This window comes from Anabrus simplex, chromosome 1 (genome assembly GCF_040414725.1).
Source record: "Anabrus simplex isolate iqAnaSimp1 chromosome 1, ASM4041472v1, whole genome shotgun sequence".
Lineage (NCBI taxonomy): Eukaryota > Metazoa > Arthropoda > Insecta > Orthoptera > Tettigoniidae > Anabrus > Anabrus simplex.
In genome coordinates this window covers 1,766,265,226-1,766,290,119 of record NC_090265.1, presented here as the reverse complement: position 1 = coordinate 1,766,290,119, position 24,894 = coordinate 1,766,265,226, and the positions used below count along the sequence as shown (strand labels likewise).

Genomic DNA, 24,894 nt, shown 5'->3' with positions numbered 1-24,894 from the left:
AGATGAGCTCTATAGGGAAACTGAAGTAATAAATGGCATTAATGATCATGAAGCTGTTTTTGTGGTAGTTAAAAATAAATGTGATAGAAATGAAGGTCTTAAAAGTAGGACTATTAGGCAGTACCATGTGGCTGATGAAGCAGGCATGAGGCAGTTTCTAAAAAGTAACTATGATCGGTGGAAAACGGTAAATAAAAATGTAACAGACTCTGGGATGGGTTTAAAGAAATTGTTGAGGAATGTGAAAACAGGTTTGTACCTTTAAGGGTGGTAAGGAATGGTAAAGACCCACCTTATTATAATAGAGAAATCAAGAGACTAAGAAGGAGCTGCAGACTGGAAAGGTATAGATTTAGAAATAGCTGTGGAAGTAAGGAGAAATTGAAGGAACTTACTAGAAAATTGAATCTAGCATAGAAGGCAGCTAAGGATAACATGATGGCAAGTATAATTGGCAGTCATACAAATTTTAGTGAAAAATGGAGGGGTATGTATAGGTATTTTAAGGCAGAAACAGGTTCCAAGAAGGACATTCCAGGAGTAAGTAATGAACAAGGGGAGTGTGTATGTGAGGATCTTCAAAAGGCAGAAGTATTCAGTCAGCAGTATGTAAAGATTGTCGGTTACAAGGATAATGTCGAGATAGAGGAGGTGACTAAGGCCAAAGAAGTAATAAAATTTACATATGATAACAAAGACATTTACAATAAGATACAAAAGTTGGAAACTAGAAAACCGGCTGGAATTGATCAGATTTCTGGGGATATACTAAAGACAATTGATTATTGATTATTTGATTATTGTTTGGTCGAAGGAGCTATACCAGATGAATGGAGAGTTGCTATAGTAGCCTCTGTCTATAAAGGAAAGGGTGATAGACATAAAGCTGAAAATTACAGGCCAGTAAGTTTTACATGCATTGTATGTAAGCTTTGGGAAGGCATTCTTTCTGATTATATTAGACATGTTTGTGAAATTAATAACTGGTTCGATAGAAGGCAATTCGGTTTTAGGAAAGGTTATTCCACTGAAGCTCAACTTGTAGGATTCCAGCAAGATATAGCAGATATCTTGGATTCTGGAGGTCAAATGGACTGTATCGCGATTGACCTCTCTAAAGCATTTGATAGGGTGGATCATGGGAGACTACTGGCAAAAATGAGTGCAATTAGACTAGACAAAAGAGTGACTGAATGAGTTGCTATATTTCTAGAAAATAGATCTCAGAGAGTTAGAGTAGGTGAAGCTTTATCTGACCCTGTAATAGTTGAGAGGGGAGTTCCTCAGGGCAGTGTTATCGGACCTTTATGTTTTCTTATATATATAAATGATATGAGTAAAGGAGTGGAATCGGAGGTAAGGCTTTTTGCGGATGATGTTATTCTCTATAGAGTGATAAATAAGTTCCAAGATTGTGAGCAACTGCAACGTGACCTCGAAAATGTTGTGAGATTCACAGCAGGCAATGGTATGTTGATAAACGTGGTTAAAAGTCAGGTTGTGAGTTTCACAAATAGGAAAAGTCCTCTCAGTTTTAATTACTGCGTTGATGGGGTGAAAGTTCCTTTTGGGGATCATTGTAAGTATCTAGGTGTTAATATAAGGAAAGATCTTCATTGGGGTAATCACATAAATGGGATTGTAAATAAAGGGTACCGATCTCTGCACATGGTTATGAGGGTGTTTAGGGGTTGTAGTAAGGATGTAAAGGAGAGTGCATATAAGTCTCTGGTAAGACCCCAACTAGAGTATGGTTCCAGTGTATGGGACCCTCACCAGGATTACCTGATTCAAGAACTTGAAAAAATCCAAAGAAAAGCAGCTCGATTTGTTCTGGGTGATTTCCGACAAAAGAGTAGCGTCACACAAATGTTGCAATGTTTGGGTTGGGAAGAATTGAGAGAAAGAAGAAGAGCTGCTCGACTAAGTGGTATGTCCCGAGCTGTCAGCGGAGAGATGGCGTGGAATGACATTAGTAGACAAATAATTTTGAAAGGCGTTTATAAAAGTAGGAAAGATCACAATATGAAGATAAGGTTGGAATTCAAGAGGAGAAACTGGGGCAAATATTCATTTATAGGAAGGGGAGTTAGGGATTGGAATAACTTACCAAGGGAGATGTTCAATAAATTTCCAATTTTTTTGAAATCATTTAAGAAAAGGCTGGGAAAACAACAGATATGGAATCTGCCACCTCGGCGACTGCCCTAAATGCAGATCAGTATTGATTGATTGATTGACTTGGACGGTCTTGGGGTCATCAACCTCAGTGACTTAGATTAGGGCCATATGCCACTGTAGCATCATTTTTCTTGCGGTCATCATCCACAATGACTTTAAAGTAACTTAGAAGTTTAGATGTCGGTCCATGACATAGACGCAGGTCACATCGATTCAATTAAGGGTCCATGCCGTAGAACCACTGTGTGGCGCACACCGATTGGACTGCCTTAATTATACCCAGAGTCCAGAGTTCGTGTTACGACGGCTGGACCATAACGAATCACTATGATGGTACGTGTAGTCTCACATGGAAGCCGAATTTAAGGATTTCCAGACTTTCCTTTAATAAAAAATTAGACAATGGTTTCTAGTAAGAATGCCCATCAGGCAGACACGTCAAAGGCTCACCAGTGTTCTAACCTTCTATGTAATAAAATGATTGTGGTGTCCAGTGGACTCGCTTAATTTCAGTGTTACCGTTGACATATCAGAATGCTTCAGAATTTCCTGAATAAATAGGAAACTTTTAAACAGACCTTTCATTCAAGTTGATAGATTAGAATTACTGAACCCTACCTTTACCTCAGCAAGTGACGAAGAACCCGATACGACCCAAGAGACAGATCTCATGAACTTTGCTGATAGGTAAGAAAGGTAGGTATCCCTAAATATGGACCTAAAGGGTTCAACGTGTTTCTTTATTTTTAAAGGAGGTTCCAAATTTAAATTTTTATGACTATAACATCTTCAGTTTTTGAGATATAAGTCTCCACATAAAAGGTGTTCAACTCTCCCCCCCCCCCTTTTCACCCCCTTCATCGGATTTTCCGAAAACAAAAAATACGTGTTTCTTTATCTTTAAAGGAGAAATCAAATACCAATTTTTATTACTCTAAACCTTTAAGTTTTTGAGATATGGATATTCTCATTTTAAAAATGAACTCCCCGTTTCACGCCCTTAGTGACGGAATATCCAAAAACCCTCCCTTACCGAGCACCTACATGTTAATATGAATGTATCTCCAAAATTTCATTTCTCTATGTCCAGTAGTTTCGGCTCGGCGATGATGAATCAGTCAGTCAGTCAGTCAGTTAGGACAAGTTACTTTATATATATAGATAAGTGAATATTTCTTGTTATGGTACCTGTTTATCTTTTACCCTGGAGTGTTCATTTTTGTTGCCATCTGTTGGTGGTGTATGGTTCACGTAAGTATGATACTTGTGTTATTTTCTTTCCATAATGGTCCTGTAGGCTATGTGTCACTCTTTGCATCTTGTGTTGTTGGACATTGGTTTGAAGTAGGCCTATTTCAGTCAAAAGTACACCAAGCACGGTAAATACAGTATTTTAAAGTTGTTTTTTGAAGTGTTTATTGTAAATGTCAGTCGCATTAATATTTAAAACTAGGCTACACTTCCTTACGGACAACTTTCAGAGTTACCTTTCAGCTATTAATCCCAATATGATGCGGTAATTGGAAAAATTACTTGTCTCTTACATTATAATAAATAATTAACATTAAACAATTAGTGTTACTCACGGGGATGTAATACTTGCAAAAAAATGATCATAATGAGGGTATATCCTATCGTAGGTCTCTTTTGGTTTTAAACATTTCGGTCGTAATTATGCATTTATGTCCACGGATTTTATTGTAATTTACGCTTAACCACAACAGCTAAGAAGGGTACATCTCATATTCCGATTTCGCCGCCTTTTCGAATGTCACTGTTTGACAATTTCCTTATATCCTCTCAGACTCTGCTTCGAACTACCCCCCAGTCAGCTGATCGAGATGTTGGCTTCAAGCCGCAACATGGACGAGGTGGCGCTAAGCGCACTCTATAGTATTAATGCTCTAAGGAAAGTTTGAATATATTTGAGGCTAAATTTATAGATATTCTTTCTGTTAGTAGGCTTCATGTCAAAAGGAAAATTGTCCAGCTCTTAAATGTAAATTCATTGAATCATGTGTGTAAGGAATGTATTGATATTTTTGTTGACAAGTGTTTTAATATGATGATACAATGCTTTTAAATGAGAAGAAAGCTAAATCTAGCCGTGAAAGTTCAGGCAGGAATTCTAAAGCTAAAAATGTAACGCATAAATGAAAGATCAAGCCCCTTCACAGCAGTCCATTTCACATCTTGATTCTGTATGTATAATTTCAGTCTTTAAATAATTCTTCATTCATTTATCCAGAATTGCTTTCGTAACTTTGAAGTTAATATCTTAGTAACACTTTCTTTCTAGACGAATTCATTTATACATTTCCGTATATACGTACATTTCCACTGATATTTTAATTTAGCGCGTATTTTCAGGTCAAGCCACTAGGAGCGCTACTTGTCTCTACTGTATTTGGTATTACGTAAGTGACGGTTCAGAACACGCTTTGACGGTGTGTGGCGGCTGCCATTTTTCTATGTTGCCAGTGTTAGTATCACTATCAAGTATGCTGAAAAAGATAACGAACGCTGAGGAAATACGTGGTAGTGCAAAACATGTGAAGAGTAATTAACTACAATGTAGTACGTGTGCAATGCGGCAACAAGTCATTGGCGAGGTAATGGCTTCTTCAAATTTAGGATTTTTGTTACTGAAACAACAAGGACGTTATACAAAAATGGCATGTGGTAGCCTATTCCTCCTTCCAAGCTTAACAGTCCTATTATGAAAACGCATTTAGAGAAATATGCTGGGAAGTCTGTTCCAGATGAAAGCACCCTATGAAAATCATAAATCAATGCTGATCTGCACTTAGGGCAGACGCCCAGGTGGCATATTCCATATCTGTTGTTTTCCCAGCCTTTTTTTAAATGATTTCAAAGAAATTGGAAATTTATTGAACATCTCCCTTGGTAAGTTATTCCAATCCCTAACTCCCCTTCCTATAAATTAATATTTGCCCCAATTTGTCCTCTTGAATTCCAACTTTATCTTCACATTGTGATCTTTCCTACGTTTAAAGACACCATCAAATTATTCGTCTACTAATGTCATTCCACGCCATTTCTCCGCTGACAGCTCGGAGCATAACACTTAGTCGAGCAGCTTGTCTCCTTTCTCACAGTTCTTCCCAGCCCAAACTTTGCAACATTGTTGTAACTCTGCTCTTTTATCGGAAATCATGCAGAACAAATCGAGCTGCTTTTCTTTGGATTTTTTCCAGTTCTTGAATCAGGTAATCCTGGTGAGGGTCCCATACACTGGAATCATACTCTAGTTGGGGTCTTACCAGAGATTTATATGCCTTCTCCTTTATATCCTTACTATAAACCGTAAACACCCTCATAACCATGTGCAGAGATCTGTACCCTTTATTTACAATCCCATTTATGTGATTATTCCAATGAAGATCTCTCCTTATATTAACACCTAGATACTTACAATGATCCCCAAAGGGAACTTTCACCCCATCAATGCAGCAATTAAAACTGAGAGGACTTTTCCCATTTGTGAAGCTCACAACCTGACTTTTAACCTCGTTTATCATCATATCATTGCCTGCTGTCCATCTCACAACATTATTAGGTCATTTTGCAGTTGCTCACAACCTTGTAAATTGTTTATCAAAACCAAATCAAATCAAATCAAATCAAATCAAAATATCTTTATTTGCAAATGAGGTGTCTACTCGGGGGCAAATGGTACAACAAAATACATTATTGTCAAGCACTAAATTTTAGATTAACAAGACAAGAAAATTTTCCTAGAATACAATATTATACAATTTAGGCTAACAATTCTTTTTTCTATTAAATACACAGCTCATCCTTAACAAATTTGTATTGTTTACAAAATTCTACTTATAATATCTCCTGTACTTACAAATATAGTCAACTCATATACAGTATGTGGAATTACTCCAAATGATACTATACAACTGTATAAGATTAAAATTTATATTGCATTTTACTACTTATTTATTTTTTACCCATTTTGGAAGCTAAGTAGCATAACGACCTGCTGCGTCTTAACCAGAGCCCCCTTTCGCCACCACTTTTCAGAGTTCCTGAAGGGCCTTCACAGCTACCGCAGCTATTTGCTATTTGCTTTTCGTCGCACCGACACAGATATGTCTTATCGCGACGATGGGATAGGAAAGGCCTAGGAAGTGTAAGGAAGCGGCCGTGGTCTTAATTAAGGTACAGCCCCGGCATTTGCCTGGTGTGAAAATGGGAAACCACAGAAAACCATATTCAGGGCTGCCGACGGTGGGGCTCGAACCCACTATCTCCCAATTACTGGATACTGGCCGCACTTAAGCGACAGCTACCGTAGCGGTCCCAGGGCTCTCGAAGTCCCCACTGTACTTCACCCCCTACAGGCAGTCCCCTACTTTGGCTGTCCAAACTCCTTAGACCAGGAGATGGAATTAATTTTTTCACACACATTTTTTATTTCCAATAACCTGCACTGGTCGAATGCCCTCTAACATTTCATTTATTTTCTCTGTTGCTGTTTATTCTCTTCTTGAATATCTGCACAGATTTTGGAAAAGGATCAAGCACTACCCCTGGTAAACTGTTCCACTCTTTCACGCCCTTCCCGATGAATGAAAATTTACCCCAATCGCTTCTGCGGGAATTCCTTCTAATTTGATACTTGTGGTCAGTTCTGCCGATATAATTATTTTCCAACTGAAGCCTCTAACGTATTTCTCCCCATGCTTCTTCTTCTTCTCCTGTGTAGGCTCTATATAATCTTATAAGTCTAGTTTTCTCCCTTCTCTTACTTAAAGTTTCCCACCCAAGTTCCTTTAACATTTCTGATACACTACTCTTTCTCCTGAAATCCCCTGTTACAAATCTTGCTGCTTTCCTCTGCACACTATCTATTTCTTTCATTAGGTATTACTCTATAGAGAATAACATTATCCGCAAAAAGCCTTACCTTCCGATTCCACTCCATTACTCATATCATATATATATATATAATTCGCTGGGGCCATCAAGGACCACGTTAAGTCTTGTTGCATTTGACACTGAACTTGGCCTTCTTTAGAGCCCAAATTTCCCTCATTCTTTGTGAGTGGGCCTGCTTACGCTCCTCTGTCCAAGGGGCACCGTGTCTTCTCTTCGGTTGCTCGTATCGGTTTAACCCGTTCGTCAATATTTTCTTGCGGAAGAGATCTCTGTTAAGGGCGTCTTCAGCTGAGATATGTAGCATTTGCAGGTCTTCTTTGGTATTTCTAAACCAGGGAATTGTGGTTTTGGGGTTTGAATCAAAAAAGTGAAAGATTTCTTTAGTTAATTTTCTTCCGTCCATTCTTTTCAGATGACCGTAAAATCGTGCCCGCCTTTTTCTGATTGTGTCGGTAATTTTCTCTATTTTGCTGTAGACTTCCTTGTTGGATCTCTTTTGATGGATTCCATTTCTGTACTTTGATCCCAAGATTCCTCTCACAATTTTGCGTTCTCTTTTCTCCAGTTCTTCAAGGAGTCCTTTGTTGGCATTTAGAGACAGGGTTTCGGCTGCATATAGAACTACTGACTTCAGAACTGTTTCATAGTGACGTATCTTGGTGTTTTGGGAAAGGCATCTTTTGTTGTAGATTGTGCGGGATGTTTGGTAGGCTATTTCCAGTTTGCGTACTCGCTCCTGAAGTGCTTCTTTGTCAAGTCCATTTTTCATGATGACCTCACCCACGTATTTGAATTTGTCTACTCGGGCGATGTCCCCGTATTTTGTATGGAGTTTTGGTGGAGCCTCTTTGATGTTAGTCATTACTTCTGTTTTCTCAAGCGATATCTGCAAACCAGTTTGTTCGGCAATTTCCTTTAAAATTTCAACTTGAGCTCTAGCGGTTTCTATGTCGTTTGAGAGAACAGCAATATCATCGGCAAATGCTAAGCAGTCTGTTGCTATCCCCTTGGATTTGGTTCCTATTCTCAATGGACTGTAGTTGGTTTCCTGTAATCTCACCCGGCAGGTTCTGATGATCTTTTCAAGAACACAGTTGAAGAGTATCGGGGATAGCCCATCACCTTGTCGGTCTCCTGTTTTGATGTCAAAGGAATGCGAGAGACATCCGTGGAACTTCACCTTGGATTTTGTATCGGTCAGGGTGACTCTAATTAATGCCAGCAGTTTCAAATCAACTCCAAATTCATTTAAGATATTTAGCAGGACTTCCCGATCAATGGAGTCGTACGCTTTCTTAAAGTCCACAAAGACAGACACATACTGCTTGGACCTTAGTGTACAATATCTGATGATCGTCTTGAGATTTCGGATCTGTTCAGCTGTTGAGCGACCTTTCCTGAACCCTCCTTGGTATTCACCTATTTGATGTTCGACTTGTGCTTCCAAACGCTCCAGGATGGCAAGTGATGGAATTTTGTAAGTCACGGGTAGCAAAGATATTCCTCTGTAGTTGTTGATGTTCTTCATGCTGCCTTTTTTGTGTAGTGGATGGATCAAAGCTATTTTCCAATCTTCGGGTAGGGTCTCCTTGTTCCAAATTTCTTCTATTTGCTTTTGCAAGATATCAAGTAATTCCTCTGGGGCATATTTCCATAGTTCTGCTACTACTGAGTCTTCACCCGGCGCTTTGTTATTTTTGAGACGGGCAATGAGGCGCTTTATTTCATCTCTGTCGGGTGGTCTGGAATCTGGGTACCTGAGTAAGGGTTCCTTGGTCTCAATGGCGCTTTGCGGTTTAGAGCAATTAAGTAAATTCTTGAAGTAATCTGCCAGAATGCTGCAATTTTCTTCATTTGACGTCGCCAGTGTGCCGTCCTTTCGCTCAAAGCATAGAGATGGTGGTTTATAGCCAGTGAGTTTGCGTTTGATGGCTCTGTAGTACTCTCTGCTTTCATTCTTCCTAAAGTTTTGTTCTATCTTTTCAATGAGAGATTTTTTGTATTTACGTTTCTCAGTTCTGAACACCCTAGCTGCTTGGGCACGTTGGGTTTTGTAGGTTTCCCAATCATTTTCTGATTTCGTAGAGTAGTACTGTTTCCATGCATTGAGTCTTTCATGGAGGACTGATTCGCAGGTACCATTCCACCAGGCATGCTTTTTGCTTCTCTTGATTTCTGCAACGTGTTTGGCAGCCTCAACAAGGAGACTTTTGGCGTTGTTAAAGTCACAGTCATTTGGTCTAGCCTTCTCCTGGAACTCCTCGACCCTTTGCCGAAGTTTATCGTTGTCGAAGCGTGTGATCTGTTTGGTTGTCTTCCTTGTGTTTGCGGGAATTGGTTTGAATTTGATAAGAGACATATAATGATCTGAGGCCACATTGATGCCTTTCTTTACCTTCACATTCATAATCTCAGGGCTGTTTCTCCTGGAGATTGCAACGTGATCAATTTGGAACTCTCCGAGAGCTTGGACGGAAGAACGCCAAGTCATTTGCTTTCTGGGTAGATGGCGAAAGTGGGTCGACATGACCTGCAGGTTGTGATTTTCGCAAATGGACACCAGTCTTTTGCCGTTGGGATTGGTTCTTTTGTGAGCAGGGTAATTTCCTATAACTTTCTTGTACTTCTGTTCAAGACCTAGTTGGGCATTGAAGTCACCCAAAAGAAGCTTGACATGGTGTTTGGAGATTTTGTTTAATTTTTCATCCAGTAGGTCCCAGAAATTATCAACTTCGTCTGGATCAGACTTGTTCTTATCGTTTGTAGGAGCATGTGCGTTAACTAGGGCGTAGGTTTTGTTCGCGCATTTAATTGTGAGTATAGACAATCTTTCATTCACAGGTTCGAAATTTGCAACCGATTTAAGGATCTTGGTTCTAACAGCAAACGCGGTTCCAAGCATCACAGCTCCATTGAGGATTTCTCTTTGCGCTTTGCTCTTGAAAAATCGGTAGCCTTCGGATTCAAAAATCTCTTCATCTGGGTACCTTGTTTCCTGTAGGGCCATTATGGTTATCTGATTTTCGTGAATAGCTTTGGTGAGGGTTTTCAGCTTGCCAGTTTGTGTAAGTGAATTTATGTTGAAAGTTGCTAGAAAGATTTTGGATTTTGGCCTGAGTTTTTGACTCTTCGGGATACACCGAGACGCTCCGACTCGTCTCTTGCATGATGTCGAGTCTCCCCCAGAATCCGAACGAGACTCGTGCGCCGTGGCATTCACGACGAGGGATTTATCCGAAGATTTACCCCCTGGGGTATGTTTCTTGAAATGTTGTGCCATCATGCTTTTTGACTTGACTTTGCTTTGGACGGGTACCCATCCTTTTACAACTAGGGTTGTTAGCCCTAGAGGTTGCCTCAAGATGTTTTCTGGCTTCTGGTCATTTACCATTCTTCGCCGTAACCCTGGCAAGGCCCAGTTTTTTTTCACGGTGGTATTTTATTTCCCTACTACCATCTGACTCTGCTGGCGGCAGAGCCAGCGAGCTTCCCCAATTCCAATGGGACGCGCCCGATGGAGGTAACCGGTAAATCCCCACACGGGTATATATAAGAAAACATAAAGGTCCCATAATACTGCCCTGAGGAATCTTCTTCATTACAGCGTCAGATAAAGCTTCGTCTATTCTAATTCTCTGAGATCTATTTTCTAAAAATATAGTAACACATTCAGTCACTCTTTTGTCTAGTCCAATTGCACTCATTTTTTGCCAGTAATCTCCCATGATCCACACTATCAAAGGCCTTAGACAAGTCAATCGCGATACAGTCCATTTGGTCTCCTGAATCCAAAATATCTGTTATATCTTGCTGGAATCCTACAAGTTGAGTTTCAGTGCAATAACCTTTCCTAAAAATGAATTGCCTTCTATCGAACCAGTTTTTAATCTCGCAAACATGTCTAATATAATCAGAAAGAATGCCTTCCCAAAGCTTACATGCAACGCATGTCATACTTACTGGCCTGTAATTGTGAGCTTTATGTCTATCACCCTTTCCTTTATACACAGGGGCTTCTATAGGAACTCTACATTCATTTGCTATAGCTCCTTCAACCAAACAATAATGAGATAAGTACGGACATGTACAAATTATTACAATAATGCATGAATTTTGTGCTTCTTCCCTCATTTAGTACAAAAACTTCCCATATGAATGTAAATGTACGTTTCAACCTGTTTATGTATTCTTTGGTTCATGCAGTCCACTGATGGCCCTTTGAGATATCTGAGGGACAAGCTCTGTAGAGGTTTCTAACACTGTTTATCGAATCAGCTGATGTTGTGGCAATTGTTGAATGTGGTTTCCATAGCTTTTTCTAGTTGAGTGTTGAGTTCCTATGCAAGAATTGAAGCCTAGCAGTGTTTTATATTGTTTATATATGCCTGTGTAATCCAAGATTGGGATAAAGTTAGGTTTTGGATTTGTTTCTTAGTAGTAGTAGTAGTAGTAGTATTTATTCATTCATCATGTCGTTTACATATTTCCTATTTCCTAGTGAGTTTTTGAAGTGGTGTACTGAAGTTGCAACTTCTTGCAAAAGTGAGGTTATGGTTAAGTAAACAGATCTTTCTCCCCATAAATTGACATTGACTGAATGTTTATTAAAGGAAGGAAGATATTCCCAACAAGATATTGCTAGGAAACTGAATCTTTCGCATGACTCGGTGAGTAGAATCAGCTCTGCATTGAAATCAGGGGAAAACCTTACAGTCAAACATAAGGGGCAATGTGGTCGAAAACTGGTAATGAGCCCCCATATGCAACGAAAATTGATTCAAATGGCTAAGATGAATCGAAGAAGCACCAGTAAGGACTTAAGCAATCAAATAAAGAACTATGGAATTGAAATATCTCCATCAATTGTCAGAAGCCGTCTTTGTCACGCAGGACTTCCTGCAAGAAAGCCGAGATATAAAACCAAAATAACTCCTACCATGGCTAAGAATGGGCAAAAACAATGCATAATGAGCTTAAGGACAATTGGGAAAAGGTAATCAACATGATATATCTCATAATTTACTGTTTGCTTCATCCTCATGGGTTAAGTGATTTTTTTCAAAAATTCAGTCAGAGGTGTACATTCTGTTGTAAAAGTCATTCCAATAAGTGTTTAATATCTTGCAGGTAATCTTTTCGGATGAGTCCGTATTCTCTGTGTCCGACGAAAGCAGCCAATATATGAGAAGGACCTCCGATGAGGCCCTTTCTTCAAACTGTACCACACAGAATTAAACATCCAACTTCAGTGATGGTATGGAGTTGCATGTGGCAGATTATACATTGTTGAGGGCATGATGGAGCAGAATCAGTACAAGAAGGTGCTTAGAACCCGCCTGCTGCCTCAGATCAGGGATTAGTTTCCTGATAGAGATTGCATTTTTATGCATGACGGAGCACCATACCAAAAGGCCAAGTCTGTTAAGAAATTCTTGGGAGGAAAACAGTATAAAGACATTGCCTTGGCCTGGTAATAGCCCAGACTGCAACCCAATTGAAAATTTATGGCGAATTGTGAAGTCAAGACTGAGGAAAAGAACAATAACCAGAATTGGCCTCATTGAAAACATCATAGATATATGGCATCGAGATTAAGAAATTCAGAAAATGTGCAAGGACCTTGTTTCAATCATGTCAAAGAGGATCCAAATGGTTATAAAAACAAGGGAATACACACAAAGTACTAAAGAAGTCATTGTATATTGATAAATTATTATAATTATACTTTAAAAGTGAATTACTGTTAGTTTTATAATTTATTCTAATAATTTGCACACGTCTGTACTTCAGATATGGTACTATACCCCAACCCATTGTCTTTAGTACATCCCCAGAAATCTTATCAATTCCAGTCGCTTTTCTAGTTTTCAACTTGTGTATCTTACTGTAAATGTCACTGTTATCATATCGTCCCTGCTCTGGCAAACTAACGAATCTGAAAATTGTCAAAAGGTTAGGAGAGCTGAAAGAAGTTTTGATTACTCATGTCAAATCAATTTTTATATTTAATTACTGGTTTTATGTGTTAGGCATACATAATGAGCTGCAGATGTGAGACTTTGTCAGAGGGTAGACAATATATAAATAACAAAAACTAGACCAGAACTTCAGAACTACAGATTCCTCAGTTTGTCAGTTTCGCTAGTTTGCCAGAGCAGGGACGATATGTAAATTTAATATATCTTTAGTATTAGTAACCTCCTTTATCTGGACATTTTCCTTGTAACCAACAATCTTTACTTACTGCTAAGTGAATACTTCTGCCTTTTGAAGATCTTCACATACACACTACCCTTGTTCATTAATTATTCCTGGAATGTCCTTCTTGGAACCTGTTCCTACCTTAACGTACCTATAGATACCCTTCCATTTTTCACTAAAATTAGTGTGGCCACCAATTATGCTTGCCATCATGTTATCCTCAGCTGCCTTCTTTGCTAGATTTAATTTCATATCTTCAGCCTCTGCATGAAGAAAAATGACAATAGACCAGGCAAGTATACCAGTATACTTTCTAGTTCATGAAACCAGTGACAGGCAAGACAGATATATTCTAGACTTTTCTTAAAATTACAATTTGCTTTACGTCGCACCGACACAATGAGACAATGGCGACAGTGAGAGAGGAACGGTCTAGGAGTGGGAAGGAAGTGGCCGTGGCCTTAATTGTACAGCCCCAGCATTTGCCTGGTATGAAAATGGGAAACCACGGAAAACCACTTTCAGGGCTGCCGTCAGTGGGGTTCGAACCCACTATCTCCCGAATACTGGATAATGGCCGCACTTAAGCGACTACAGCTATCGAGCTCGGTACTAGACATCTTTTTTTGATAGGGGCTTTGCGTCGCACCGACACAGATAGGTCTTATGGCGACGATGGGATAGGAAAGGCCTAGGAGCTGGAAGGAAGGGGCCGTGGCCTTAAAGGTACAGCCCCAGCATTTGCCTGGTGTGAAAATGGGAAACCACGGAAAACCATCTTCAGGGCTGCCGGTAGTGGGATTCGAACCTACTATCTCCCTGATGCAAGCTTACAGCCGCACGCCTCTACGCGCACGGCCAACTCGCCCGGTACTAGACATTTTAATAGCACGCCTAAATGTGTAGCAAGTGAAATCCATGCTGTTGAAAATGTACTTTCTGAATTCAACCAACATGCCAGTGTGATCAAAAGTTTTAATGGGGCATGTATCGATTGTATTGTAGCTGAAGGAAACAATATAACCGAGTGTGGCTAGTACTTACGGACCAAGTTATCGGCATTTGCCAACCTGAAACCTACTGTATATCCTGTAATCTAATGTACGCAATCTGCATTCCACGTGCATTGCATCGAGTTTGTGATGTACCGTACTAGAATATGAGTAGCTGTTTTGGGACAGTTCACCCGCCACCTCCACCTCCGGCTCTCGGGAGAGGCCTCCACCTCATTGACCTCTGGCAAGGTCATGACCACGTGCTCTTGTTTGTAAACTAAGCCACGTGCTCTTGTTTGTAAACAAGGCCACGTGCTTTTTGACAGCTGTCAAGCTGACAGCCACGTGCTTTCCTGACAGCTGTCAGCGACCATCTTTAAACAACAGAGCATCGTGCTTGATCCTTACGGCACTAAACCTCACGGCTACCACCTTAGGCATGTAGTGGCGGGCAATTTGGGCAATTTGTTATTTCACGTGGTTTTTTGACAGCTGACAGCTGCCATCTTTAAACAACAGAGCATCGCCAACCTCAGTGCTGCCATCTTTACGGCACTAAATAATAATAATAATAATAATAATAATAATAATAATAATAATAATAATAATAATAATAATAATAATAATAATAATAATAATAATAATAATAATAATAATCGTATGGCCTCAGCTACCGTTTGCAGACATTTCGATTTGACGCCATCTGGCTGTCTGCTCGTCAATTTTGACGTTCCGCTTTACTCTAGGTCCGCTAGATGGCAGACAGAGTAAACCGGATCTCTCTTGGGCGTCTACGGCTGAGATTTATTTAATTTTGTCAGGTAAATACCAAATATATCACCAGAGATCTTTTACATGCCGACATCGTACGACAACGAGTGTCGAATGGATTTTTTTTCGCCCTTCAAACCTCATGGTTGCCACCTTAGGTATGTAGTGGCGGGCAAATTGAAATTCCAAGTGCTTTTTTGACAGCTGTCAAACGGTCATCTTTAATCAACAGAGCATCGTGCTGCCATCTTTACGGCAGTAAACCTCACGGCTACCACCTTTGGCATGTGGTGGCGGGCAATTTGAAATTCCAGGTGCTCTTGTTTGTAAACAAAGCCACATGCTTTTTCACAGCTGACAAGCTGACAGCTGCCATCTTTAATAAACAGAGCACCGTGCTGACATCTTTACGGCACTAAACCTCATCCTTATGCACGTGGTAGGGGGCAATTTGAAAAATCCCACGTGATTTTTTGACACCTGTCAGCGGCCGTCTTTAAACAAGAGACGACCGAGCTCGATAGCTGTAGTCGCTTAAGTGAGGCCAGTATCCAGTATTCGGGAGATAGTAGGTTCGAACCCCACTATCGGCAGCCCTGAAAATGGTTTTCCGTGGTTTCCCATTTTCACACCAGGCAAATGCTGGGGATGTACCTTAATTAAGGCCACGGCCGCTTCCTTCCCACTCCTAGCCATTACCTGTCCCATCGTCGCCAAAAGACCTATCTGTGTCAGTGCGACGTAAAGCAACTAGCAAAAAAAAAAAAAAAAAAAAAAAAAACTAAACAAGAGACGATCGCAAACTTCAGTGCTGGCATGTTGACGGAACTAATACTTCATGCCTACTACCTTAGGCATGTGGTGGCGGGCAATTTGAAAAATTCCATGTGTTTTATGACAGCTGTCAGATGACATTTTTAAACAAGACAGCATCGTGCTGCAATATTTACGGCACAAAACTTTATAGCTATTACTTTACCCACGTGCTCTTCAAAGCCACGTGCTTTCTTGACGGCAGTCAGTGGCCATCTTTAAACAAGACAACATCGTGCTGCTATCTATACGGCACAAAACTTTATAGCTTAGCAACGTGATCATTAAAGCCACGTGTTTTTTTGACAGCGGACAACCCAGCGACCACCTTCAAACAAGATAACATCGTGCTGCTATCTTTACAACACTAAACCTGACTGTTGCTACCTTATCGACATACATGTTTTTGTTTGACATCTGTCAGCTGTCATCTTTAAATACGTGCAAATGGCCTACTGCCATCTAGACGGCAGTTAACTTTATGCATACATTATAATTAAAGACTGTCGTGCCTTTCAGCGTTCAGTCTGCAAGCCTCTGTGAATTTACAATAAGTAGCCACAATTCTCTGTTTGCAACTAGTGCTGTGGCCTCATTTAGTTCTATTCCTCTTTAAATACGTGCAAATGGCCTACTGCCATCTAGACGGCAGTTAACTTTATGCATACATTATAATTAAAGACTGTCGTGCCTTTCAGCGTTCAGTCTGCAAGCCTCTGTGAATTTACAATAAGTAGCCACAATTCTCTGTTTGCAACTAGTGCTGTGGCCTCATTTAGTTCTATTCCTCTTATCTTTATATCGTTAGAAACTGAGTTTAACCATCGTCGTCTTGGTCTCCCTCTACTTCTCTTACCCTCCATAACAGAGTCCATTATTCTCCTAGGTAACCTATCCTCCTCCATTCGCCTCATATGACCCACCACCGAAGCCGTTTTATGCGTACAGCTTCATCTATCTAGTGCATTCCTAAATTAGTCTTTATCTTCTCATTCCGAGTACCCTCCTGTCATTGTTCCCACCTGTTTGTACCAGCAATCATTCTTGCTACTTTCATGTCTGTTACTTCTAACTTATGACTAAGATATCCTGAGTCCACCCAGCTTTCGCTCCCGAAAAGCAAAGTTGCTCTGAATACAGACCGATGTAAAGATAGTTTCGTCTGGGAGAATACTGTTGATCGCAGCTGCGAGCTCACTGCATTAGCATTACGACACCTTGATTCAATCTCACTTACTATATTACTATCCTGGGAGAACACACAACCTAAATACTTGAAATTATCCACCTGTTCTAACTTTGTATCACCAATCTGACATTCAGTTCTGTTGAATTTCATATCTACTGACATCAATTTAGTCTTCGAGAGGCTAATTTTCATACCATACTCATTGCACCTATTTTCAAGTTCCAAGATATTAGACTGTAGGCTTTCGGCACAATCTGCCATTAAGACCAAGTCGTCAGCATAGGTCAGACTGCTTACTACATTTCCACCAACTGAATCCTACCCTGCCATTTTAAGCCTTTCAGCAGATGATCCATGTAAACTACGAACAGCAAAGGTAAAAGATTACAGCCTTGTCTAACCCCTGTAAGTACCCTGAAACAAGAACTCATTCTACCATCAATTCTCAGTGAAGCCCAATTGTCAACATAAATGCCTTCGATTGATTTAACAATCTACCTTTAATTCCATAGTCCCCCAGAATGGCGAACATCTTTTCCCTCGGTACCCTGCCATATGCTTTCCCTAGATCTACGAATCATAAACACAACTGCCTATTCCTCTCGTAGCATTTTTCAATTACCTGGCGCATACTGAAAATCTGATCCTGACAGCCCCTCTGTGGTCGGAAACCACACTGGTTTTCATCCAACTTCCTCTCAACTACTGACTGCACCCTCCCTTCCAAGAAGCCAGTGAATAGTTTGCCTGGTATACTAATCAATGAGATACCTCGATAGTTGTTGCAATCCTTCCTGTTCCCTTGCTTATAGATAGGTGCAATTACTGCTTTTGTCCAAGCTGAAGGTACCTTACCAACACTCCATGATAATCTTACTACTCCATGAAGCCATTTCGTCCCTGCCTTCCCACTATACTTCACCATTTCAGGTCTAATTTCATCTATTCCCGCTGCTTTATGACAATGGAATTTATTTACCATCCTTTCCACTTCCGTAAGCGTAATTTCACCAACATCATGTTCCTCCTCCCCATGAGCTTGGCTGTTCGCAACACCACCAGTAAGATTTCCTTTTACGTTGAGAAGATGTTCAAAATATTCCCTCCACCTGTCCAGTGATTCCCTGGGATCTATTATGAGTTCACCTGAATTACTCAAAACACTGTTCATTTCCTTTTTCCCTCCCTTCCTAAGATTCTTTATTACTGTCCAGAAAGGTTTCCCTGCTGCTTGACCTAGCCTTTCCAGGTTATTACCAAAATCTTCCCATGACTTTGTTTTGGATTAAACAACTATTTGTTTCGCTCTGTTTCTTTCATCTACGCACAAATCCCTGTCTGCCTCAGCCCTTGTTTGGAGCCATTTCTGATAAGCCTTCATTTTACGTTTACAGGCTGCTCTCATTTCATCATTCCCCTAAGATTTTCGCCTTTTCCCATCTTTACACACAGTTGTTCCTAGGCATTCCCTTGCTGTTTCTGCTACAGCATCCCTGTATGCCACCCATTCACTTTCTATATCTTGAACCTGCTTACTGTCTACTGTTCGAAACTTCTCACTAATCATATCCATGTACTTCTGTCTAATTTACTCGTCCTGGAGATTTTCTACCCGTATTCGTTTGCAGACAGATTTCACTTCCTCTACCCTAGGCCTAGAGACTTAGTTCACTACAGATCGGATAGTGGTCTGTATCATCGAAAAATCCCCGGAAAACTCGTACCTTCCTAACAGATTTCCTGAATTCGAAGTCGGTTAAGATATAGTTTATTATGGATCTGGTACCCCTAGCCTCACATGTGTAGCGGTGAATAGCCGTATGCTTGAAGAATATATTCGTAACAGCTAAACCCATACTAGCACAGAAGTCCAGCAAACGCTTCCCATTCCCATTAGCTTTCATATTCCCCGCAGTTACTCATCACCCTTTCGTATCCTTCAGTTCTATTTCTAACTCTCGCCTTGTAATCGCCCATTAGCACTATTCTTACCTTGCTGTTGACCCTAAACACGATGTCACTCAATGCTTCATAAAACTTGTCAACTTCATCCTCATCTGCACCCTCACACGGTGAATACACGGAGACAATTCTAGTCCTGATTCCTCCAACTGACAAATTTGCCCACATCATTCGCTCATTTACGTGCCTAACAGAAACTATGTTGCGTGCAGTTGTATTCCTGATAAACAGCCCTATCCCAGACTCTGCCCTTCCCTTTCTAACACCCGTCAAGTACACTTTATAATTTCCTATCTCTTCCTCGTTATCTCTCCTTACCCGAATATCACTTACTCCTAGCACATCCAGATGCATCCTCTTTGCTGACTCAGCCAGTTCTACTTTCTTTCTTCTATAAGCCCCATTAATATTGATTAGTCCCCATGGAATTCCATTTCGTTCGCCAAGTTGTTTTCAAGGAGTCCCTCGCCTGTCAAATATGAGTGGGACTCCGTTACTTCCATAGGTCCGAGGCTTGCTTAAAATCTTCTGAGCTGGGTAAATTCACGAAGCGGGATACTACCCTACTTACACATGGTCCAAGTGAGGATCTCTCCTCTGACGGGTTATGGACCACCGGTAGATTGTATTGTCCTAGCCACCTGAGAACAAGGAGGGCCATGACGCAGAATATGCCCGAGATGCCCACTCCCATTCCATAGCAACTGGTATCCCGACTTTCAGGACCACTTACTAGGCCACTCAGCCGTTGCGCATGGTTCACGAACTACGACGTGACTACAGTAACCCTTACAGCGCGGAATTTAACGGAACAAGCAAGCAAGCTGCTACTCGTCGACACACCGCCATATTATAGCAAGATGCAATTCTCAACATACTATTATCTTAGAGAACTTAGTTTTTAAACCAAGATACTGTTTCCAACACTCTAATACTTTGTTGGTATACTTACGAAACTGCTGCTGTTTAGAACATCGATTGCTGTCTTCAGAACACTAAAACATATCAAGACTAGAATTGTTCAGAACACTGTTCAGAACACTAAATACGTGATTAAAACATATCATGACAATTGTTCAGTAGACTGTTCAGGACATGTTGATTGCTTAGCACGATATACTTCTCTTAGATAGCTTAGTTTCTAAATCAAGCTGCTGTTTTCAACACTTTGAGACTTTGTTGACATACTTTCGAAGCTGCTGTTGCCTACAACAAGTGTTCAGAACACTAAATAAGTGATTAAAACATATCAGGACTGGAATCGCATACTATAGTCGATGTCATTACTTTCAACAAGTGTTCAGAACATGTTTACTGCTTTGGAAGAGATACTTTTGTAGATGGATTCAAAAAACAAGACTAAAATCGAACAACAGCACACTGTTCGTAGAGATACCTTTTTCATAAGAAGATGATTAAAAAAGCTGCCTTCTAAACATACTTAGTGAGCTGCTCTTCTCAATATACTATTAGTTTTTAAAGCAAGCTGAACACTCTGAGACCATGATATACTTACGAAGCTGAACACTGAGACACCTTCTTTCTTGACATACTTACTTTGATATGTAATAACCCCTTCTTCTTCTTCTTCTTCTTCTTCTTCTTCTTCGTGTGATGTAGTATTTAAGCAAACGAACAAAACTTTATCTTGCAAAAAAGAGGGAGCGATAGAAGGAGTATGTAATACACATGTCGACAAAAGAATACATATTCTAAAATAAAAGAATATGCTAATTCAACATTATTTATTACATCTTCTATGTACAAGTTTTATCTTGGAATATTTGCTGTAGCGATTTCTGCTTCATATATGTACATCTTACAATGTTCGTGTACCTCTACCCTTCTCTCAAGTTAATAGTGCTAATTCTTGTATGTACAAATTTCATCTTGAATACAATGTTGGTGTACTTCTCCCTTGATTAAGCAATTCCCCCCTCCCCTACTTACAAGTTGTTGCTGTACCCCCATGCAACACAGGTAAGGGAATCACTATCCCATACACGTTTGTCATCGAAAAAAAGCAATGAACATTTATTTTGTTCAATCGTATACACATGATGTTTACGGGATTGAATCCTTTGCTGCGTACAGAAAGCGGCATTTCTAGAAGTGCTGTAAGTACATCGCGATAGTGTTGAAGGTGTAAACGGCTAACGACGCTTGAACGTACGCCTTTTGCTTTTTTAACAGACTGTGAATTTTGAGTGTCATAGGCATACATTATGCAATAGTCAAGAAACCGACCGAGCAGAACGTGCTAATATAAAAACGTACTCTTATGATCTAAACTAATAATGTGCACTTTCTAAAGAAGAGCAACAAAACGCATGCCTTCTCAGAAAAAGTTCAAGCTGTAGAATGTTTTATTGCAAATATTAAAAACTCTAGGAAGCGTACTTAATGCTTCTTTTTCGAACACTTGCAGGACGAAATTCCGGCACTACAATACTTCGAAGCTGCAGCGAACAAAGCCATATCCAAAAAACAGACCGATAAGAAAAACAAACTTACTTTGAAGCTGCAGCATCGTAAGAGGCTGCTAAAAGGGCTGCAGGGGCTCTGAAATTGGGAATGTAGGCTGGCAACAACAGGGCCCTGAGCTGAGTCTCAGGTTTTCTTCGACTTACTTGTGCTAGGCTCTTTAGTGTCATCTATCCTACCTGACTTCCCTTCTGCAGCGAACAAAGCCATATTTAAAAAAAAAAAACGACCGTTAAGAAAAGCAAAACTTACTTTGAAGCTGCAGTGAACAAAGCCATGTCCAAAAAACCGACCGATAAGGAAAACAAAACTTACTTTGAAGCTGCAGCATCGTAAGAGGCTACTAAAGGGGCTGTAGGGGCTCTGAACTTGGGAGCGTAAGTTGGCAAAAACGGGGCCCTGAGCTGAGTTCTAGCATGGCTTCTACTTACTTGTGCTAGGCTCTTTACTGTCATCTGTCCTATCTGACTTCCCTTCTGCAGCGAACAAAGCTATATCCAAAAACCCACCGATAAGAAAAGAAAACTTACTTTGAAACTGCAGCGAACAAAGCTATATCTAAGAAACAGAGTGACAAGCAGCGGTTTGATTCTCAGTAAAGGCAGAACACTTCCAGGTCAAATCAAAATTCCGGCACTATAATACTTACTCTGAAGCTGCAGCGAACCAAGCCATATCCAAGAAAACAGATCGACAGCATAACGCATGCTTTCTGTGAAAAAATATTCAAGAAACCGACAGATAAGAAAAAATTTCAAGCTGTAGAATGTTTCATAGCGAATATTGAAAACAACACTTGCAGGACAAAATTCCGGCGCTACAATACTTTGAAGCTGCAGCGAACAAAGCCATATCAAAAAACCGACCGATAAGGAAAACAAAACTTACTTTGAAGCTGCAGTCAACAAAGCAAGGATTAACAAAGTGACTGATAAGAAAAACTGAATTTCGTATAATACCGCTTAGTATACGCGATGACACACAGGGTAGAAATACTTGTAAGTCCTGACAGACCCACAAAATTCTTTAACCAATTTTTTTTTTTTGTTGCTGTGCAGTCAACAAAGCCATATCCAAGAAACGGACTGATAAGAAAAACTTACTATGAAGCTGCAGTCAAGAAACCGTCTGACAATAAACTAATCTGTTATTTGTTGCAAGACTAGCGTTTAGTTTAAGCCCCGTATGCATAGACAGCAAAGAAGTGACTTTTTCTTCGAAAACATTATAGCAAGAGAGTAAGAAAGAATTTGGATCTAACACATTTAATTAATTTCGTATAATACCGCTTAGAATACGCGATGAAAAACATGTATGTACAGTTTCCCAATTCAATGTCATAATTACGCATCAACAAAACTAATGACACAAGATTTGTCCTCTATTCCACGGTATATAATGCAAGTAGAACGTTGATTTAGTTCTACTATTTCTAAATCTGTTAGCACACTAAATCTATTGGGTAGAAAAACTTTAAAGTCCTCACAGACGCATAAAATTATTTCTCCAAATTTTGTTTTTAATTTTTTAAGCGAAATGACTTTAAATTTATGATTTAGCGGTAGACCCGTCAGCGGCCTGGTAGTAGGAGTTGAAATATGACCTAGGTGGTTAATCTTCTACATTTTTCTACAAAAAAGCGAAATACTATTTTTTTGGATTTTTAAAAACAATTTAAACATATGAGATCGATAAAAAGATCGAAACATACCTTAAGATGTGCACGTTCAATGTAGATGAAGGCAGCAAACTCCGACTCGGATGAAGAATAGGAATGACTGCAACGATAATTCTTGTTGTAGCTAGAAAACAAAAAAGTATTAATGTATGTCTGTAGCTTGAAGGATAGCCTGGGCATACAAAGTAAGGTACCAGTAGTTTTTTACGAAGCTGGAATACATGAAACTCTATAAGAATTAATTTCGCTTGAAGGTTAATCGGATCCTCAACAGCTAGCCTAGGCATTACACTATTACTGCATGCATTACACTCTTCTTGAAAGTTAGTCGGATCCTCAACTGTACAAAGTAAAGTACCGGGTAGCTTTCTTCACCGAGCTAAAATACATGCAACCCTATAAGACGCTAGAAGTTTGTACCTGCATCCGTAACACTCAGCTTGAAAATTAGTCGGATCCTGAACCGTAGAAAGTAGTTTCCTGTTGCTTTCCTCGCCGAGCTAAAATGCATGCAACCCTATAAGGATTAGTTTAGCTCGAAGGTTAGTTAGATCGTCAACAACTAGCGCATAAGTAAAGATGTTATCCTTACTGAGCGAAAATGCAAGCACTATCCGACCGTATAAGCAACAGTTTTACACAAGCACAAAGGCAAGTTAAATCCACAACAGCTAGCTTAGACATTATTAAAGATACTTTTTAGAAGATCTCACTGGAATAATGTAGATGGCAGACGATGATTTTTCTAAAAAACGAAGAAAAAGAAATCGTAAATATATTAAAAAATCGAAAATAATAATAGTAATAATAATATTCAAAGAATTAAACTTACTTTTTTAGCAGATAGCACTAGACGGTGGACGATGGTAAGCTTCAATCAAAGTAAGGGAATTTAGTAAATTGGTTATTCGTTTTATATACACACAATTTTATATCATCAGCACTTAACACACGGGCACTGCAACTGTTATGCGTCTTACACACAGACTACATCCGGTGGACTGGGACTTGCTGCTAGAGAACAAAGCAAAAAGTGCGTAGGTTAACAGTACAGTCGTAATAAAAGTTTATGCACTGACTTCCTTCAGCTAAGTGTCTTTACAAGAAGCGGTCGGTACTACGTCTAGTTAAAAAAAACTACAAAAGCTCAAGCCTTCAGGGTGAGACCCTTCTGAATTGGAAAGTGTAAGTTAGCGACCACGGGGCTCTTAGAGCCGGCCCCAGCCTAATGTAAGGAGTCTTCAAGACTCTTCTGAACTGGGGAGTACATGTTCACAGTCGAATAACATTTACGGTATTCCCTGCCTGTTAACTTGGGAGCGACCCTTGGGGCCTTGAGCTAGCCGCTTAGAGGCGGCTGACGGTATTCCCTGCCTAGAGCCCCCTCCAGGTCTCTTCTGAACTTGAGAGTTGCTATAAGAGAGGGGCTCTTAACATCACCTACGGTGTTCCCTGCCTGTTAACTTGGGAGCGACCCTTGGGGCCTTGGGCTAGGCGCTTAATATATGTCCCTAGGGCTCTAAACCCGAGAGTGTTAGTGACTGACGAATTACTAGACTGAACTTGTTCCAACTGACTGAGCTACTGTTGAGTAATTTCTTATGATGCAGTTGCAAGCTATGACTTTGTTCACTAGCGAGCTCAGCGAAAAGTGCAGTGTGTGCGACATTCCAGATATAAGCGAATGTGCACTGGCCGAGTCCAGC

At 40.1% G+C, this 24,894-nt stretch overlaps 1 protein-coding gene across 3 annotated transcripts in view; it reads right to left on the bottom strand.

Moving 5' to 3' along the window:
* The window catches only part of LOC136858761 (glyoxylate reductase/hydroxypyruvate reductase), a 206,142-nt gene extending 181,962 nt beyond the window's left edge, over positions 1-24,180 (bottom strand). For 2 of the 3 annotated variants that reach the window (XM_067138538.2, XM_067138540.2), the window contains exons 1-2: positions 24,021-24,180; positions 23,222-23,312 (exon numbers count right to left, since the gene is read on the bottom strand). The gene's annotated coding sequence lies outside the window, so the exon portion shown is untranslated. The remainder of the gene's footprint in view (positions 1-23,221; positions 23,313-24,020) is intronic. The other variant, XM_067138539.2, reaches the window with a different exon arrangement.
* Between the last annotated feature and the right edge of the window lie 714 nt (positions 24,181-24,894).